Source organism: Culicoides brevitarsis, chromosome 2 (genome assembly GCF_036172545.1).
Source record: "Culicoides brevitarsis isolate CSIRO-B50_1 chromosome 2, AGI_CSIRO_Cbre_v1, whole genome shotgun sequence".
NCBI classification, from domain to species: Eukaryota; Metazoa; Arthropoda; class Insecta; order Diptera; family Ceratopogonidae; genus Culicoides; species Culicoides brevitarsis.
The window spans coordinates 2,482,157-2,495,922 of record NC_087086.1 but is presented as its reverse complement, the minus strand read 5'-3'; the positions used below and the strand labels follow the sequence as shown (position 1 = coordinate 2,495,922).

Below are 13,766 nucleotides of genomic sequence, written 5' to 3'. Positions count from 1 at the left end.
AAACTTTCTCATACATAATAATCGTTTTAAAAGGCTACCTTTTGATGTCATAAGAGGATAAACATTTGGATTTGGATTGGAATTCCAAAGAAAAGCGGAAAAAAAGGAAATAAAAAAAAATAATATTAAAAAAATATAAAAATGGTTTTAGATGTTAAAACCTCAAAAATGTTTTTTTTTCTATTTTTTTTATATTTTCAAAATATTTTCTTAATATTTTAATTTTTATTAATAATAATTCTTTAAATATTTTTTTTTAAATTTTTTTAATATTTTTTTTTTAATATTTTTTTTTTAATATTTTTTTTTGTGAATTAAAACAAAAAAGTTCAAAGTGCTGAGATTTTTTTCGCGAAAAACATCGAGCTCGTCATAACTAACATTTTTCTCCATGAAACATATACTCTGAGACGTATAGTTTTCGAGATTACCTCTCACGAACAAATTTTGTAGGGCAAAATTATTATAAAAATTGTATAAAATTCTTAAAAGGAAAAAGGGAAGAAATTTATTATTATCTCTCGAATTACGACTCATAATTTGAGCTTGAGGCAAGAAAAAAAAAACGTAAATGTCACGAGTTATTTGACAAAATTTGCTAAAAATGATAAATTTTCCCTCAATTAAAAGCAAAAACTTCTGTCTTCAAGTTTTTTTGTTCGATGATCAAAAATTAACCAATTTCGTAAATTAACCTATAAAATCCGAATAAATTTTTGTGGTTTTTATTGCTTCCTTATTTGCAAACTCATTGCGTTCCGTGCTCTCCTACCCTGCTATTTTTGCGATCCAATTCACTCACTCCGCAACAGACGAGCCCATTTGGGAAACATTTCAATATATTTTCACATTTATTCGGCTTAGCTTTATTTTTACTGTTATTGAACTCAATCAATGTTCCTTCGTTTTTTTCTTTTTTTTTTACCTCTATCGAATTTTTTTACGTTTTTTTTTTTGTATATTTGCGATGTTTTGTCTGACTAACAAAATTCCTCGTATGGCAAGTTACAGCATTGATTTTGTTCAATCAGGTTTAAATTCGCGCGCATAAATCTGGGAACGACGATAAAAACAAATTAAATGCGAATAAAACACCTCAGAATGAGATTTTAATGGGATTTCTCCCCTTTTTTCCCGCCAGTTGAGGGATTTGCGGTGTTTGCACAAAATTTCTTCGACGTGCTTGACTTCATCAAGTTTTTTTTTTGAAGAAAAGTGATTGTTTGTTGGAAATTTCCTGTTCAAGTCTTAAATTAAATATTTAAAATGAATATTTAATGTAATAATGACAGAAATCTGCAATTTAAAATTTGTTATCCTGTAAATTTATGCATTGTTGATATTCGGAGTGAAAGTAAACAGGAGAGACGAATTTAAATGTTTAACGAGGTACCTTAATTACAGTTGATGGAGATACAATTTCAACCAGTTAGTCGATTAGGAGATGAAAAATTGGGTAATTATGGAAATTTCTTTGAAAACTTGTTTGATTGCGTAAAATTTTGAGGTTATTTTAAAAAATTGCTTTTTTGCTAATTCAAATGTAAACATTGAACTGTCAAAAATGTCATTTTAAGCCACGAGGTTTTAAAGCAAAAGCGAAAATTGATAAATTTCGTACAATTTTCTGTTTTTTAAAGTTAAAACAGCATAAAAATTTGATTTGAAGGAAGATTTTGAAAAAAATTGACGACTAAAACTTAAAAATCAAGTAAAATTTAGAATTTGGTAGACTCGTAAGTATCAAAATATTCAATTAAAAATTTTAAATTTTCAATTTCTTACGATTTTCATGTCTTGAATTTTTTTTAACTTTTCTTTCACGGAAATGATATAAATTTAGACAGAGAGAACAATATAAGTAACTCAAATAAGGAAAATTTCAACAATTTTTAAGGTAAGTAAAACAAAAATTTTTTAGGTTAGGATTGAAAGATCAAAACATGGCGTCAAAGTCGAAAAATCAACTTTTTTTAATACAAAAAATTCATAGAAATTCAAAATTTTTTATTACTTTTGTTGTTTTACAATTTTCCATTTACAACATTATGCAATGTGAACTTTTTTATATCGTCAATAAACCTACCAATGCCCGAAAATTCAAATTGTCGTAAATCAAGTTGATGACGATGCATCATTTATTCATCCGAGAACAATGAAAAATCTTCCGAAAAATTTTATCTTTTTTATATTTGTTTCGCAATGAAAATCCCATAACTTTTAACGCGCGAAAGAAAAATTGACAATGGAGACGACAGGTAATTGTTTTTACGATACATTGAGTCTTTTTCGAAAATTTATTCGTGAAACGAAGAGAAACGAAAAAAAAACATCATCTATCATAAATCTTGATTATTATAAATTAGAGAAACTGTCGACCTTTTTGTGATTATCTCATCTCGCATGGAGCTTGCGAAGAAAAATTGTTTTTGCCACAATGGCGCACTGTCTTTGACAGATTTTGAACCAATTTGGGTCCCAAAAGTTAACTTTTTTTTATATTATTTATAAATTGCCATGCTTTCATTCAACTTCATTCATTCCTTCCATTTGATGGAAAAACTTGTAAATTTCCGTTCCCTCGACAATTTTCGGTGAATGAAATAAAATAAAACTGAATGAGAACAGATGCTGCTCGGAACATTTCTTTTCAATTTTCTGTTGTTTTGTGCCTTTTATTCTGCCATCATGAGCGAGGAGAGAAGTCACAAAACAATCAAAAGACATTTAAATCTATAACTCGTTTCAGCTTATTATCACTCTCTTATTCTGTCGTGACGGGCGCTAGTTCATGGAAACTGTAATAATATCGAGAAATATAATAAAAATGATGATCCCATGAGGATTTACGGTTACGACTTCATAAAATAAGAGATAAAAGTTATTCACGGTTTACCTTACCTTAAGAGTTTTATTGGGCAACCGATGGAAAATGTGATTGTTGAAAGTGTGAAAGATAAAAAAAAATAGTTTTATTTTTTTAAAAAAATCATCAATTGAAGAAATTTAAATTTTTATAACTAACAATTGTTTTTCTTCATTCAATTATTTTATTATCAAGAATTTTAATGACTTTTCTTTATCTTTTTAGGTTTCAATTACGGATTCATGAAGTTTTCCATCAATTTTATTCCAATTAATTCAAACCAAGCATAAAACTTTTCGAAAAAAACCCATCTGACTCTGAAAAATGAAGAATGTGAATCGAGCACGCATCAAATGTAGAATAAGCAAAGAACGATTTCCTCGATTTCCGGCGATGACATTTCGATACACGAGGAAAAATTCGATATTTTTCTATTTATGTATGTGTCGAACGTCGGAATTTATAACAATCCATTATATTATGTGTATCAACGTCATCGTATATCGTCACCGCATCCGTCGAAAGGTCTTTGAACCAACTTTATTTATAAATATCCTTCTCCCAACCGGACATGATACTCAGAGATAAAAGGTTATTACCATCCTTCCATTTGTTTGTGGTTCGCATTTTCCTCCAATTTTTTTTTGTGTGAAAATGCGAAAAAGGGAACAAACACATGTGAAATTTATCTATTGTGTCATTTTTATCAATAAAATGCGAATGACCCGAGAACGACGTGTGTGTGTCACTGTCTGCTTTATTTGCTTGTATTGAAGTAAAGAACAACTTTTATCTCGTCTTTGGTAAATTTAGGCAGCAAAAAAGTCGCAATAAAAGTTAATTCTGTCACTCACAATGAATGAATTGAACTGTCTGCCCAGAGAATTAACAAGAAAGATTTTTTTTTCTCGATGGTCTGTCTACCTTTCACATTTTTATCTCAAATTGATGTCATTCGTCATCATTGAAATGTTCAGTGAAGCGAAAAAAAAAATTGGAAGAAACGAAAAAGGATTAAGGTCAGATCTCGTGACATTTTAAACGAACGACATTTATTGCCGAGACAAGTTTCGTAATCTCTGTAACCGAATCCAAATCCAGATGATTATTATCGAGAAAAGACGGATAAAGAAACCACTTGCATTGGAAAAATATCAAATTGGAGCCCGAAAAATTGTCACACGTCGATTTTTTGTTCGATTTGAAATCTCATGGGAGGATTTTATACAAAAAAAAAAGTTTCGAACGATAAGAAGCAAATGAAATGTGGTTGTCTTTATTAGTCTCTTTTGTCTACTTTTTTCGCTTTTATCGATATTGAAAGATTTTTTCAGATAAATTTCAACGATAGACGAAAAATAGTGAAAAATCATCGCAAGATTTTCATCAAGACACGTAAATTTAGTGGCTTTGAGTTAATTATTTCGTCATTTTGAGCCAAATTTGGATTGCAAATGGCAATAATGAACTCAAATAAAGGGAAAACTTTGTCCTGTAGTCGTTCATTTCGAGTGATATGCGTCTCGCACCTTGAAGAAACTCATTATTTTACCGTTAAATATCGTTGTTAATGATGCCGCTGCTGTTTCGATTGTTATCAGAGTGTTTTTCTGTAATGTAATCCCCATCTAACTACTTAATGAATGAACATTTCCGCAGAATTTCGCTGCTAGCGGGTGGCGTGCGCCTCGTATCTCACGTCGAAATGTCGATAAAACTTTCGAAACCTTTTAAATAATGTTTTGATAAGGAAGTCGGTGCAAAGAAATATTCGATTTCGATGGAAAAAAGGACGAAAAAGTGTTGAAATGAGAAAAATGTTTGTGTTACTCTTCAATTGTTTGTTTGTTTTGTCAAATTCGATTTCTCTCTCCGAGTAGCTCGAACTGTAAATAATGTCAAAGATTCAAATTTTTAAAATTTAAAGAAAAATTTATGAGTTCGTCTTTTCTCACGAGATGACACACAAAAAACATCCGATTGTGCAAATAAATCCCCTTACGGCACTTTCGACGTCTTTTGAATCATCATTTGAATTTATATTGAATAAAGATGATTCAAATAATAATAATAATGAAAGAGACGTACATAGTAGAAATTGATGTAAAAGTAAAAAGTAAAGTAGACGAAGAGGGAATGATGTGCAAGAAAAAAAAAACGAGGTGAAAAGCTTTAGGTACCTTTTATTTCCATTTGAAATGGTTGAGACGCAAGTGAAATGAGTGAAAAAAAAGGGAGAAGAGCAAAAATAAAACATGTAAGAATCATTTTTTATCATCATCTCGGCATTTTTTTCTACTTGGCAGTTGTCGGTGAATGAAACGAATATTAAATGGATCGAAAGAGGTTGGTTACCACAAAAAATTATCTTTCGTGAAAATGAATCGTCAGGTTATGGGTGAAAAATGATTTAAACGCATTTTTAGATTTTCTTAAATTTTAATTTTTTATAATTTTTTTTTGAACTTCACAGACAAAATTCTCAAATTTTCTATTTTTCAAAAATTTTTGCAAAAAAATGAAAATTAAAAAAAAACTCAAGACTCGAAAACAAAAAAAAATTTCATTTAAAATTTAAAAAAAATAATCTCAAAATTCATCAAATAAAGATTTGAAGATATGAAAATATTTTTAAAAAAATATTTAAATAATTTTCTGAATTATTTTTAAAAAAGAATTGAAACACGAAATTTTTTAGGACAAAAAATTTATTTTTTTTTTGTAAAAATATAAAAAAACCATTTTCATTATTTTTTTTTAAATTTTCAAATTTTTCAGCCATTTCAAATTTTTGTACATTTTCATATTTTTTTACTTTTTTTTTTTCAAATAAAATTTTAGAAGTTTAAAAAGCAAAAAACTCTTAGACGTCGACAAGATTTATATATTTTTAAAAATTAATTTAAATAAAATTATTTAATTAATTTAAATAAAACTATTTCATAATAATTAATTTAATTTAAATAATAAAAAATTTTAAATAATTTTTAAAAAAAAATTAATTTTCAATACTTTTTTAAATTCATAAAATTTTTCTTTAATTATTTTTTTTATAAAAAATTTTAAAATTTAATTTAGAAAATCTTCCAAATTTTTAAAAAATATTTTTGAGCATTTTGAAGAACGTTTTTAAATAAAATTATATTTTTTTAATTTTGAAAATTTTTTAAAAAAAAATTCTAATTATTTTTTTTCTCTTTTTTAGCTGAATATCGAATGTTAACTCTCTAAAAGACATCAAAAAACGAAGAAAATGAATTTTCCTCTAAAAAACCCGAACGTGCTTCAAAAATGGAACAAAGCAGACTTAATGATGTGCTTTACTTTTACTTCACACGAATGTTTGTAATGCTGATCCAGGTCATTTTCTGAAGTTTGAACCGAAAAAAAGCAACAAAAGTTTTCTTTTTCCACTAAAATACGAAAAAAAAATGTAAGCAAATAAGTGCTCACATATTCCATTTCACCGTCCCATGCACTCACTTGATATTTAATTAAATAAACTTCAGTTCATTCTCCCTCCTTCCTTCGTCGAACGAACGAACGAACGAGAACAATCTGATGCAGTCACTCCAGTTAATAACTCGAGACGTATCTCGTACGGGGGAAAAATTGAAACAATAATGTTAATAATAATGATAACAATGAATGTTAAAAAGCCTTCTTTGCGAAGAGAGAGCATTGTTTGCGTATATTGGCGAAAGTAAGTGCCGTAGCAACATTTCAATTAACGCTTGGAAAAACACCAAAACAGATGTTATTTCTTTGTGTTGGCAAGTTCAAGGGAACGTATCATCGTCATGAGCGACGTAATTCGTGTCGAAAGAAGACAAGACAATCAAAGTAACGTCAATATCGGATGAATGTGGTTAATTGAACATTACGTGATTTACTGAAATTTGTGTGATTTTCTTTGTTCATCGGGCAACGTTTGACAAGATAAGAAACAGTCACAGACGATTTTAATAAAAAAACGACATAAAATGATATTTTTACGAGAGACGTTCAACATTTTATTAAAATAAAGTCTGAAAAAATGAATCCTTTGAATAACTTGGACAAATAAAACTAACGATAAATGGCTCTAATGTGAGAATGTTAAAAGGTCTATCATAAAAACACATAACGAGCATCGTTTTGAATATAATTTGGTTAAGGCACGCGATTTGAATTTCATTTCGAGACGTTTTCGAACAATCAAACGTAGAGAATATGGAGAAAGAGAGCGAAAGTCTTTAAAAGGTTATTAGAAGAAATTAAAGAAATGAACGGGAAATTAATTCAAATGTTTTTTTTTGAGTGTTTTTGTGTGATTTGTCGAAGTTTTCATCACTCATGTCATGGGTATACATTAAATTTTTATAAGGAGTTAAATTTTATTTTTTTTTTAATTTTTAGAAATTTCTTTTAATTTAAAAATAATCAATAATGTTAATTTTTTTTTTAATTTTAATTCTTCGAAAAATAATTTAGTTTTATTAATATTCGAAATTTTTTTATTTTTATTTATTTATTTTTAAATTAATTTTAAAAAATTATTAAATTTCATAACTAATTTTAATTAAATTTTTATTTTATTTAATTAAAATTGGAAATTGAAGAAAAACTTAAAATTGAAGGTTAAAGAAATTTTTTAAATATTAATTTAAATTTTTCTTTAAAAATTTTAAAAAACAAATTCAAAAATTTTTATTTATTTTTTATATAAAAAAATAAAATTTAATTTAAATAAAAATAATTAATATTAAATGAAATTAAAAAATAAAATAATAAAAAAAAAAATAAAATATAATTAAAACTTTTATAGAAAATTTTTAAATTTTAAAAATTTGAATTTTTATTTATAAAAATTTTATTTCATTTTTTTTATTTACTTTAAAAAATAATTAAATTTCAATATTTAATTTTATTAAAGTTCAAAAAAAATTAATTTATTTTAAATTAAAATTTAATTTTGTTTAAAAAAATATTTTTAATAAAAAAATTCATGAAATGTTAATTTATTTGTACTCAACACGAAATTTTTTACAATTTTGAGCATGAAAAAACATTTTTATGCCAAATTTCCTGATTTCAATTAAAAAAGTGCATTCAAAAGAGCATTAAAAGTATTAAATGACTGCAAAGAGTGCTAATTGCTGAAAAATTTGCAGCTTTGAAAGAGAAAAACTTTTTGTTTTTAGACTCTACTGACATATTTCTCTTGATGAAAAGTAAATTTTACGGTTTAGACTTGATTAAAACAAAAGTTTTGAGTATCTCAAATAAACTTTTAAACAATTTAATTGCAATAAAGTTTGTTTTTATATTTTTAATGAACATTTTTGATGGATTTTATCTCAGAAATGAAAAGTTTTTGTTTTAAATTTAAAAATTTATCAAAAAATGATTTTAAAATCCTAAAAATTCATTCAAAATCATTAAATATGAAGTAAAATTTCAAGTTTTGGGTTCAAAATTTAAAAAATTGCCTTCGCTTGTGCAACGATTCATCAAAGAATTTTCAAATATCTGATTAAAAGTCTCATTAAATGCCAATTACTCCGTTTGACAGTGATTATTTGTTACTTTGTAAGTAGTAAGTGACATGAAACCACAACAACTTGTTTTGAAAGCAACAACGTATGTTGTCCGAAAACGTTGCCATATCACCCTTGATGCAATAATAATAGCTTTTCTGTCGTTTTTCGTCCTCATTTCGCTCGAAAGGGGGGCAACAGGTGCATTCAACAACAATTTCTGACTCTTTTTGACTCGACTTTTCATACCTTTAACGAAAAAAAAAAAAATAATAAATAAAAAATAAACAAGACAAAACACCTGTTTTTGTTTTTTTTTCGGGCATTTTTGTTGTTTTGGTTCGTCATCGTAATTTTGTTAGTGATACACTCGTCATTTGATACTCGTCGAGTCAAAAATTTTTTGGCAGCTACCTTTGCTCGTTCGCTTCCTCTTTTGTAGCAGCGGAATATAAATCATCGGCACGTTGTTTGCCAAAATAATTTTGTCAATTAAAATTTTGTGTAAAATAAATTATAAAGGCACGAACGACAGAGAACGAACCGAAAATCCCGTTGATACTTTATTATTGTGTTTGTTATTTGTGCCGCCCAGCGTGTGTTGCTTGCAGCGCACATTTAGCAATAAATCGCACAACGCGCTCTGGCGTATGCGATAAAGCAATCACAGCAATTTGTTTTGGACACACAAATACACAATTTCATTTTATCGTCCCTCATATTCGGATATATTACCGCTGCTGTTTCAATTATTTATTTATTTTTATTATTATATTATTTTCGGTGCGAGAGTTGTTAATTTTTACTCTCGTGCACATTTATTTATTTATTTTATTGCACATTGTTTAACTTTTTTGCTGCTGCTGCTGCGACGGGCGGCGTTAGAATTTGGCGATGCAATGGTGCGCGGAAATGATTCTGAATTCAATAAATTTCAGCAAAAGTTAACTAACTGAAAAATTTTTATCGAATAATTAAAAGTCATGACTTCAAAAATTTTCAAAAAAATAAAAATTCAATTATAAAAAAATAAAATGTGCATTGGGACAAAATTTTTAAATGTAAACTGGGATTGAAATTTATATGTCACGTGGTTAAATTTTTTAAAATGTGCATTGGGCAAAAATTTAATTCAAATAAAATTGAAAAAAGTTTAACTTCACAAAATTGAAACTTTAAAAATTTGCATTGGGACAAAATTTTAAAATGTAAACTGGGATTTAAATATTAAAATAAATTAAAGAAAAAAGTCACGTGGTTAAATTTTTTGAAATGTAAACTGGGCAAAAATTTTTAAGCGAAATAAAATTTTAAAAATTAAAGTTCATAAAAACGAAACTTGAAAAATATGCATTGGGATAAAAAAATTTAAATGTTAATTGGGGTCAAGTATTTTAAATTTGCATTGGGATATAAAATTTTGTCAAAAATACGATACTTTCGCAACTTTTTTTAACGACCTCTTTTAAACTTTTTTTTTATATTTTTGCAAATTTTCGTGTGATTTATTGCCAGATATCGAATGACGCGCCGCAACTCATCCTCGTTTTTTGTGTCACATGTGACAAGCGGCTTTTTTACCGTTACAAAGTTATTCACAGCAACAAAAAATATGTTCCATTTAATGTCTTTCTTTTTATCGTTTAATGTGTATATAATGTCTTGCGACGAAGAAAAGCCTCGTAAAATACACAAAAGATCTAAAAACAATTTTATCACATTAGTAACCGAGATACGTTACATTTTGCTCGTTTTTTTTATGTATTTTGCGTTGTTGTATTGTTTGTAAAGACTTCTCTCTCGCTCTTAAACGGATGATGTTGGTCGACAATTCGATTGTAATGTATTGCATTTTCTTTCTTTTTGCGTCTCAATGAACACGTTTGTCGGTCGACATGTGTGTCATTATTCGGATATTTATTTATGGTGAAAATGAGATGAATTGTTGTAACTGTTGTTCGGAATTGTCGTTCCATTTTTGAGGTTTTTGTTGTCGGATTATGCAGTGAACTTACCTAAAATGAGAAGAAAGTGTAAAAAGAAAATTAGTTTTGCTGATTTTAAAAATAAATATTTTTTGTTGAAAAATTTTTAAAAGTTAAAATAACTTTTTTTTTTTGCGATTCGAAAAATTTGGCGAATTTTTTTTAATTTAAAAATTAGTTTTTTAATTAAAATTTTAAATTTATTTTATAGAATTATTATTTTTATTATTTAAAAATTTAATTTAATTAAAATAAATAATTTATTTTTAGACAAAAAAATTATTTTAAATATTATTTGTATTTTTTTTAAATTAATAATATAAAATTTTTAATTAAAATTTATTCAAATTTTAAATAAAATTTTTTAATTTTTATAATTTATTTTTATTTTTATAAAATTTTAAAAATTTTTTTTAAAAATATAAATTAAATTTTAATTTTTTTTTTTGAAAATTAAGATATTTTTAGAAATTTTTTTTTTTATTTTTTAAATAATTTAAAGAATTTTTTAAACTAAATGTACATTAATTAAAATTTTAATTTATTTTTTTTATTTTAAGTTTGTATAAAAATTATTTTAATATCATTCATTTTAAAATATTTTAAAATTTTTTTATAAAGTTTAAAAAAAAATATTTTAAATTTTTTTTTAAATTTTTTTTTTTTTGTTGAAATTAATATTTATTAAATATTTTTTTCATCGGATATTTTTTTAAAATTTTTTTAAAAAATAAATTTTAAAATTTAATAAATTTAAAAAAATAATAAATTTAAAAAATTAATAAATGAAAAAAAAAAATATTTTTGTTTATTTAAAAAAAAATTTTAGCAAAAAAAAATTAACTTAAAACAACTTTTTCAGTTCAAAAAGCCACAATAAACCAATTTCTGCCTTAAACAATGCCCCAAAACACAAACAATTCCGAAATTTACAACAAAACTTTATAAATTTGTTATTATTTGCTAATTAAAACTATTTATTCATAATCTACAAACATCAACAAACACAAAACAAAACAATTTTAAATGCCTCTGTTGAACCATTTAATCCATTTTCACTCCGAAAACTATTTCAACGCCCTTTTAATCCGATGCCGTAACACAATTTAGGTAAACACACTGAACTGAACATAATCCATCAAAATTTGTTTTAATAATAAAATAATTATCATTATAGCTTTCCCATCAACACGCTGGAGTAACTTTTGGAAATATAAATATCAGCAGTACTTTTTTATATTTATTAGTCACCATCAAAAACGGAATAGACGGAATTTATCTTTCTCCTTGCATTGCCCGAGACGAGTCGAGATAAAGCGATGGCACGATAATGATGATAAAAGTTGAATAATAAACACTTTTCAACTTTCATCAACAAAACTTTTCCTCTGTTCCTGACTTTTGTGAAAAAAATTATAAAAAATTTTTGTGGGAGACAAAACTGGAACAAAGGAGTTCAACAAATTTCAAGCTTAATAACAATAAAATTAGTGTCGTTTCATGACTTTTATAATAATCTGCAGGAGAAATTTCACTCCCGTGCTTCCAAAAAAAGTTTTCAAGTCAGAAGAGATGAGAGACAGACATCACAAAATTATAATTTAAAATTCCCTCTTATAATAATAACATAATATCAGTGACTTTTGGAGTGTTGACGTTGGCTTGTTATGCTAATTAGCGGTTCTTAACATCATTATCTCTGTTCTTAAAATAATAATTTTGTGGCAAAAAATGACTTTTGACATTGTTTTTCGGTCAAAAAAGGGTTCAAGAGGACCAAAAATGAGTTTTAATTATGCAACTTTACATTTTTCGGGTCATCTTTGGTCCGAAAATCATCACAAAAGCGCTTTATGAGGAAAATTTCTGTGGGAAAGGTGTGAAAACTTCTAATATTAAAATATTAATAATTGTTGGGTTTCATTATATGATCTCTCCCGCACTCTGTTAGCGAAACAATAGTGAAAAAAGGGATTAAAGGCAGTGCGGTGCACAACAAAGGCGGCATTATCATTAATATTATCAACAATCATAAGTCACTTTGTTCGGGAAATTATGTAATTACGGTCTTGTTGTGGCTTAAAAGGGTACAAAGTTGTTAATTTTAAGGATCAACCGCAATTTTCAACTTTTTTCTCTTCTCTCTCTCGGCAATAAATTTCATGAGAAGAGGTGTTATTGTTGTGTTTTTCACAAAAAGCAAGAAAAAAATTGTTTAGAAAAATTAATTGTGAGACAAATTTTTTTTTCTTTAAACTTTCCTCGGTTTCATGTTAATTTATTCATAATATTTAACGTGAACGGATTATAAAAGATTTTTCAATTACGTCTCACGTACACTCGATACCTCGAGGCATTTTTCGTCTTCGTCTTCTCGTGCAAAAGCAGCCGATGATAAAAGGCAAAATTTGTTGCAAAAGGAAATTATTGGAAAAGAAAGTATTTTATGGTGCGGATATGAAAAATAGAAGAAAATGTTTTAACAAGGAGTTTTCTCATGACAAAGGAAACTTTCTGGAGCTGAGTTCTTTCATGCGAAAGAGCTTTTGTCTCGAGTTTTTGCGGCATTGCATTAAATTTAATTGTTGTTCAAAAAGTTTTTGATGAATTTTGAAGATGGTTTGACATGAAAAGTGCTCATCTTTCAGATAAGAGTTTCATATTTCAAAATATATTTTTTTTAATTTTTTTTTTTAAACAACTTCTGTAACTTAACTTTTATTCATATTTTTTTTTAATTTTTGATTTACTTTTATTTAATTTTTTTTTAATAATTTTTAAAAATAAATATTTATTTTTTTTAAATTTTATTAAATAAATAAAAAATAAATTTTCTTTAATTTTTTTCTCTTCTCACCTTCTCAGGTAAATTTAAAAAAAAAATTTCAAATTTTTTATTTAATTGATTCAATTAATTTTATTTTTTAAATAATTTTTTAATTTTCAAAAAATAATTTTTTATTTTATTTATTTTTTATTATTATTATTTTTTTTTTTTTTTGAAAATTTCTTTAACATTATTTTATTAATTTATTTTAATTTAGTTTTAGTAATTAATTTTTTTCGTTTTTCAGATGAATTTGGATTCCTTAAAAAGAAGAAGAAGCTTAAAAGACATTTTTATTAATTAATTTAAATTTAATTTTTTCAATAATTTTTTTTTTTAAATTTTTAATTTTTTTTTTTTTTAATTTATTTTCAAAATTATTAAAAAATAATTTTTCTTTAATTTTTTTTTATTTTCAGATAAATTACTTCAATTAATCCAAATCAAGCATTTTAAATCAAAATATTTTTTTTTACAAAAAAGCTCCTAATTTGAAAGTTTTTGTATAATATTTGCCAATTTTTCATACGATGACATTCTAAAATGAATAAAAAAATATTTTTCATTCA

The 13,766-nt window shown here is 25.7% G+C and overlaps 1 protein-coding gene across 1 annotated transcript in view; it reads right to left on the bottom strand.

Annotated features, from left to right (window-relative positions):
• The window catches only part of LOC134829459 (muscle calcium channel subunit alpha-1), a 55,710-nt gene that overhangs the window by 21,072 nt on the left and 20,872 nt on the right, over window positions 1-13,766 (bottom strand). The window lies entirely within an intron of this gene.